Source organism: Schistocerca gregaria, chromosome 5 (genome assembly GCF_023897955.1).
Source record: "Schistocerca gregaria isolate iqSchGreg1 chromosome 5, iqSchGreg1.2, whole genome shotgun sequence".
NCBI lineage: Eukaryota > Metazoa > Arthropoda > Insecta > Orthoptera > Acrididae > Schistocerca > Schistocerca gregaria.
The window spans coordinates 140,448,019-140,455,842 of NC_064924.1; the positions used below are offsets into that span (position 1 = coordinate 140,448,019).

At 43.7% G+C, this 7,824-nt stretch overlaps 1 non-coding gene across 1 annotated transcript; it reads right to left on the minus strand.

Moving 5' to 3' along the window:
* Nucleotides 1–7,136: 7,136 nt before the first annotated feature.
* Trnas-cga (transfer RNA serine (anticodon CGA)) lies at nucleotides 7,137–7,211 on the minus strand. Its single transcript has one exon. It is a non-coding gene; the product is annotated as a tRNA-Ser (tRNA).
* Nucleotides 7,212–7,824: the final 613 nt, after the last annotated feature.

Below are 7,824 nucleotides of genomic sequence, written 5' to 3' on the forward strand. Positions count from 1 at the left end.
TCATCCGAATATTTACTTACTAGCGAAAAATGTTGAAGACGCAGAGTACTACGGCCACCGGTTTGACGGACTATCAGCTCGGAGGCCATGGCTGCGGTTACCCTTGACGCTGCATCACAAACAGGAGCGTCTGCGATGGTGTACTCAACGACGAACCTGGGTGCACGAATGGCAGGACGTCATTTTTTCGGATGAATCCATGTTCTGTTTACAGCATCACGATGGTTGCATCCGTGTTTGGCGACATCGCGGTGAACGCGCATTGGAAGCGTGTATTCGTTATCGCCATACTGGCGTATCACCCGGCGTGATGGTATAGGGTGCCATTGATTACATGTCTCGGTCCTCTTGTTCGCACTGACGGCACTTTGAACAGTGAACGTTACATTTCAGATGTGTTACGACCCGTGGCTCTACCATTTATTCGATCCCTGGGAAACGCTACATTTCAGCAGGATAATGCACGACGGCATGTTGCAGGTACTGTACGGGCTTTTCTGGATACAGAAAATGTTCGACTGTTGCCCTGGCCAGCGCATTTTGCAGATCTCTCATCAACTAAACATGTCTGGTCAATGGTGGACGAGCAACTGGCTCGTCACAATACGCCAGTACCTACTTTTGATGAACTGTGGTATCGTGTTGAAGCTGCATGGGCACCTGTACCTGTACACGCCATCCAAGCTCTGTTTGACTCAATGGCCAAGCGTATCGAGGTCGTTATTATGGCAAGAGGTGGTCGTTCTGGGTACTGATTTCTCAGGATCTATGCACCCAAATCGCTTGAAAATGTAATCACATGTCAGTTCTAGGATAATATATTTGTACAACGAATACCCGTTCACCATCTGCATTTCTTATTGGTCTAGCAATTTTAATGGCCAGTAGTATATTCCCTAGTGAGTACTGACTAAACTATCTGAAAATCCAAGGTTTTTCTAGGGAATTTTCGCAGCATTTGCCTTGAGTGGCTCTTAGAATCAAAATCTGTATGGGCGGCTATCGAATATAAAGTCTGTGCAGCGAAAAAACGGGCAAATGGCATGCAGTTAAATCCATACTTTCTTCGTCCGTTAGGAGATGAACAAACGAGCATAAAAGTAGTGAAGACAAAATAAATTTTCATAAAAAGTTACTGGTCGCAGCTTTATAACCTTTCAACATATGTTGAAACTAATTTCTAGTAACACATGGCAGAAACTGCAGCAGGCCTGTTACACATGCGTCAAGCCGAACAAACCGAGGAGGTGGCGCCTTAGCACACTTGACTCACATTCGGGAGGATGTCGGTTCAATCCCGCGTCCGGCCATCCTGATTTAGGTTTTCCGTGATTTCCCTAAATAGCTCCAGGCAAATGCCGGGATGATTCCTTTGAAAGGGCGCGGCCTATCTTCTTCTCCGTCCTTCCCCAATCCGATGAGACCGATGACCTCGCTGTTTGGTCTCACAACCCAACGCAGCCCCAAGGCGAGCAAGAGCAGTCACCTTCGCTAGCCGCCTGGATTGTGAGAGCTCGCGGTAAAATGGGACGGTCAGACGTCGTTATGTAGCACAGCACGGCCGACTGGTAGCACAGGAGAAGTGCAAGCAATGTGCTGCCTCGAAGGAATGGCCATAATTAGGTTCGCCGGAGCCATAGACACGAACATACGGTATATACGGCGCAGTGCTTAAGGGAAGACTCCACCAAAAAATTTAACTTTCCTTCTACTTTGCTGATAGCAATCAAATTATTAAAATCGTATCCATTACGTAAAGATGCATCTATACCAAACTTCTGAAGTCCATAATTTATTCATATGATTTCAATTATATTCTTGAAAACCAGCTTATGGTACCCACAGCACAATTTTCAGATGCCAGATTTTGTAGCTACATTCACCAGACGTATTTCGAAGGTACTGTGCATTCCTTTTATGAGACATATTAATTATTTGTTTTCAGTGTTTATTTAAAATTTAAACATTATTTTTTTTAAATTGTCGGTACATAAATGTGATGATAAAATAAACAAACTACATTTTGATACTATTAATGTATACAAGTATGCAAGTATACAAGACTGCTTCCTGCAAAAAATTCATTCCGATTGGCTAATATTTATGATAAAAAAGTTGGCACTGAGCTTAGAAAAAGGAACTTACCTTAAAATGGACTTTAAACATTTTTACAAAAAAATGAATGTTACTACATACCCATTAAAATTCGCCAGCACCATAACGTTTGCTCTTCCTGCTTATGTGAGGTTTCTCCTTGTAATTTCAAGATCAGGGCAACCTTTTTGCTTTAATTTTATGATAAAAAAAGCTCTCACAGGGATATTTGATTTTAAGACAATGCCTATTTCCTTGTAGTTTCAAAAAAAAAAAAAAAGAAAGTTCAAATGTATGTGAAATCTTATGGGACTTAACTGCTAAGGTCATCAGTCCCTAAGCTTACACACTACGTAACTTAAATTATCCTAAGGACAAACACATACACCCATGCCCGAGGGAGGACTCGAACCTTGGAGTTTGTTAAAATGTACTGAACAGGGCATCAGTTTATATTTACACAGTCAACAAGCAATGTAATTAATTTCCAATGACTGGCTGCCAATTGTTTCGCATGAGTTTTCTTGGAAATCTTGCAACTTGTTTTTTCCAGTTTGAGTTTATCCCAAGTTCGGAGTACAAGTGGTTCTGTTTGATGGTGACACAAAACAAAAATTATCTTTGCCATATTTAAATGTGCCACTGCCCATTTGACAGTCCATATTCCAAACATTTCTTTGACTCAGGGCCTATTTGTAACTTGAATACAGCCAAATAGTTTAGTGGTCTAAGAGTAAACAATCTAAAGATGTCAAATAGCCGTTGATTTTTTGAAAAAAAATGTAAGTTTCAGCGTGTTATATCCCCTTAAAATCGAGAGTAGCTGTTTGTAAAGGAATGAAAAGTAGCATGATGTTCGGGTTAGGAAATTCAAGGACATCAGACGCATCTACATCAAAGTACCAGTGCAGGATACTTAGTCTATATGTTTATTGTATGCGATGAAGCCTGGATACACGTATTCTATTAATGTGATTCAGAATTTTGAACACAACGAAAAAACTAATTTTATAACAACATTACAAGATTTTCCATGTGAAAGACTGTGGATACTTGGAAGATGAACACCAAGAAGTGACCCGATAACGGGCCGATTGCGGGCTGTCCCAATATGCAGTAAGCATGTACTGCTGAAACGTCTACACAATAGTACAATTTCTCCCGGTAGGCCTGTGTACCGTAACTCTTTGCCAGTTCAGTTCCGCCTGTGTTGTTCACCTGGCTCGTTCTGTTCATCTGCAGTGATTGTTTTTGCTAGCGTCTCTCCGTTCTTGTTTCGTTTTTTATGGCGGTAAGTTTAAGTGAACAACGTGGAGCTCTGAAATTTTGTTTTCTACTCAGTAAAAATGCTACTGAAACTGTTTTAATGTTGAAAACAGCTTGCCAAGGTGACGCTATGGGAAAACTCGAGTGCATGAGTGGTTTGCTCGATTTAAAAGTGGCAACATGTCGATTGATGACAAACCTCTTTCTGGACGTCCATCAACTGCCCGAATCGACGAAAATATTGAAAAAAATTCGACAGCTTGTGCTCACAGACCATCGACAGACAATTTTAAGAAACATGAAATTATAATGAAATCTAGACCTTTAGATCTAGACCTTCAGCTGATTACGTGCGTAGATAAACGGCGCAACAGTGGTCGTCGAAAAAGACCCGACTCGTGGCAGACGGAAGATTGGTTCTTTCACTATGACAACGCACCTGCACATACAGCCATCTCTGTTACGTAGTTTCTGGCTAAAAATGGCATGGTTCCGCTGCACGACGCACCTTACTCTACTGACCTGGCTGCGTGCTACTTTTTCTTATTTTCACGAATGGAAAGGCGCGTGAGAGGACACCGATATGACAGTGGTGAAGAAGTCAAGAAAAAAGTGAGGGAAGAGCTGTCAGCCATTTCTGATGATGACTACAAGAATGTTACGAATAGTGGAAGCACCGGTGTGACAACTGTGTCAGTTGTAATAGGGAGAATTTTGAAGGGAACAAGGTCCTTTTGTGAACAGTTTGATAATATATGGCTTTTAAAATACCAGCTCTTTTTGGGTACCCCCTTCCGCCTCGTAAATATTGACTGAACGTACATCACGACAGCATTGATGGCGGACACGCGGAGTGGCCACGCGGCTTAAGGCGCCATGTCGCGGATTGTACGGCCCCTCCCGCCGAAGGTTCGAGTCCTCCCTGGGGCATGGGTGTGTGTGTGTTGTTCTTAGCATGAGTTAGGTTAAGTTAGTTTACCTAGTGTGTGAGTCTAGGGACCGATGACCTCAGCAGTTTGATCCCTTAACAATTCACATACATTTCAACATGCTCATGCTAAGAACAACACCAGTTGACTCTACCAGCATTCCGAGCGAATGCCCCTAACGTCACCAGATTTAAGCAACAGTCCTTAAAACATTGTTCAACTACTTCCTCAGACAAGTGGAAATCCCGCACATTGCCATATTTATCTTCAGCAGTATCAAGGAGAAAACAACTAACTGTCCCATTCCTATGGCGGAAAGGAAGTTGACTGCCTGGCTACTTGGAGGGGTTTCACGAATTTTACAAGGAACGGATAAAGCCCAGTGTCAAAATATGCAACCTGAACCTGTTCTGAAGTGACACCATACGATTCTGCTAGCAAATAATGAATTTTGAGCCAACTTGGCTGCACGTTACTGATGGACTTGTCAAACACAAATCTGGCCGTACCTTTAGGCGGAAATATGCTGAACGCCATTGTCACGAAAAAGGAGGAATCCGCCACCAAACAAAACACCACAAAAGCAGTGACAAGAGCTAACTGCTTCACTCGAGGCTCCACAGCGAAGCTAAAGGAGTAAAGAGAGACCATAGCTGCCACTGCTCAAATGGAAGTAATAGTATACCGCCACACCAGATATGCATTTGGTCACGGTTCGTGCTCTCTCGCGGCAATGCTGATGTCTCGAGTTATGGCTTCTGTTCGCTATGTGGTAATGGCTTCTTTCTCACAAGTTAGGTTTAATTCATCGCAAATCAGCCAATTTGCATAAATGATTTATAAATAATATACAGAAACCTTCAAAAAATGGCTCTCAGCACTATGGGACTTAACATCTAAGGTCATCAGTCCCCTAGAGTTAGAACTACTTAAACCTAACTAACCTAAGGACATCACACACACCTATGCCCGAGGCAGGATACGAACCTGCGACCGTAGCAGCAACGCAGTTCCGGACTGAAGCGCCTAGAACCGCTCGGCTACAGAGTCCAGCAGAAACCATCCCCATGAATAAGTGTATCTATTAGTAAAAAACTGGAACAAACTCCCTACAGAAGTTCCCGAAATTAGCCGGTATATATAGATGGACGCGAGGGAGCGACTTCTATTAATATAAACAGTTAACTCTGTCTTTAATTAATGTATTTAGTGACACTTTTTTGCTCTTTGCATTTGGAAGTCTTTTTGCGAGAGTGCATCATTCTGCCACATACATGTAATGTAGAGGCTGAATATGCAGTTATACAAACTACTACACTGGCATACAAAATTAAAGGAATAAACAGAAATTTTGCAAGGTTGCCGTTATTTTGCACAAAACACTATAAACAGGTGACACTAATGAAGAAAAAATGTAAAGAATACAGAACGTAATCAACTGCAACATGCATAACGATAGACAAAAAAGTTATTTGTTTTTTACAACTTAAAGGATTTGCACACGCATTCTGACAACTGGTTAATGTGCTCAGTATGGTGTGTGACCACTTCTGGCACCAAGATAGGCCTGACAACGAAGAAACATGCTGTGAATGATGTCATCAATCTCATGTCGAGACAACAACGGCAATTCTTCCTGCAGAGCTGCTCCCAAGTCTTGGAGAGTGGTTGGTGAACACTGATGTGATGCAACGCCTCTCCCTAGAGCACCCCAGACGTGCTCTATGGGATTCAAATCGGGCGGGAGAGCGAGCAGGGCATGTTATGCAAGAAACACTGCCCACGCTCCATGAGAGCGAGCATTATTATCAGATTCCAAGATCTCCTCACGGTAGCTGGCAGCAGTTAAATCTTGCTGATTCACCTGTACAATTTCATAAACAGCTGTTCGAGTGCTCACACTATTAGGGATCCTCCTCGATATCGCATTCTTTCCACAATATCTAGGTCCCGAAACCGTGTTCCATGTGCCCTTCAGATGCGAATCCGTCGTAAAGCACTCTCCAGACCAAATCTGGACTCATCTGTGAAAGAAGACGTTGGCCCATTGTTCAACCGCCCAGGTCACATTTTGACAGCTCCACTCCAGACGTTCTCTTCTGTGAAGGCACCCCAGTGGTAGACAGACAGCAGGTCTCCGACAGTAAAGGCCACACTGCTGAAGCCTCTGTATACCTGTTACCTCGGTACAACACGTCCAGTGAATGCTGCGTGGTCAGATGCCAGTTGCAGTGCAGTACTAAGGCGGTACCGTCGTGTCCTTACAGCCAAATGACGGTCCTCTCTCTTTTAAAGTGTCCTGGTCTCCAGGATACTGCTTCGGCCTCTATAAACTGTCACCTCATCCGCGAAACAACAGAACGATTTACATATAGCCATCGGGCCACATAAGTTTACGACTCTTGTGCTTCCATTTGAAACACCGCCCTAGAAAAATTAACGAATTACTGTGCTGAAAAACCTCGTACGTTATTTGATTGACAGCTTAACAGAACTCCAGAATGAGATTTTCACTCTGGAGCGGAGTGTACGCTGATATGAAACTGGGTGTCGGACCGAGACTCGAACTCGGGACCTTTGCCTTTGGCGGGCAATTGCTCTACCAACTGAGCTACCCAAGCACGACTCACGCCCCGTCCTCACAGCTTTACTTCCCCCAGTTATTCGTCTCCTACATTCCAAACTTTACAGAAGCTCTCCTGCGAACCATGCAAGACTAGCACTCCTGAAAGAAAGGATATTGTGGAGACATGGCTTAGCCACTGCCTAGGGGATGTTTCCAGAATGAGATTTTCACTCTGCAGCGGAGGGTGCGCCGATATGAAACTTCCTGGCGACTTAAAACTGTGCTCCGGACCGAGACTCGAACTCGGGACCTTTGCCTTTCGAGGGGAAGTGCTCTACCAACTGAGCTACCCAAGCACGTCTCGCGCCCCGTCCTCACAGCTTTACTATCGCCAGTAATTCGTCTCCTACCTTCCAAACTTTACAGAAGCTCTCCTGCAAACTTCAATCATCCACGACCAACAATGCTGTTTGCGATCCTTCATCCTTGTATGCTGGAGTCTCTTGGTATGAAGCACATACAGCCTCAAATCCAGGTTTTTGACCGCCTGCCACCATGGTCTCTGCAGAGGCACAGAGTAATTTTAGATTAGGTGAAGTATGGGAGGGATTGTACTCTGGCGTATGTTTTTAATACATCATTTTGTCTGAGAACCACAACTCCGCAGTGTCTTTACAGATGGATTGAAACATGGGGACTCTGTTGCATTGATTGCTCTGTTGGTTTCCCCAGTCTTGTCCTCAAGGTCCGACTGCCTCGAGACTTTATTGCTTTCGACAGAGAGTTATATGCTGTCTTGCAGACACTAGAGTAGATGAGATGTGCTTCGAATGGTAAATTTCTTGTCTGTTCCTTTTCTCTGAGTGCCCCTCCCTCTCCACAATACTTGCATCCAGCAGGTAAAGTGGTACAAAATATCCAGAGTCCTGCTCCATCTACAACAGCTGAGGATAGATGCGTCTTTCTGTT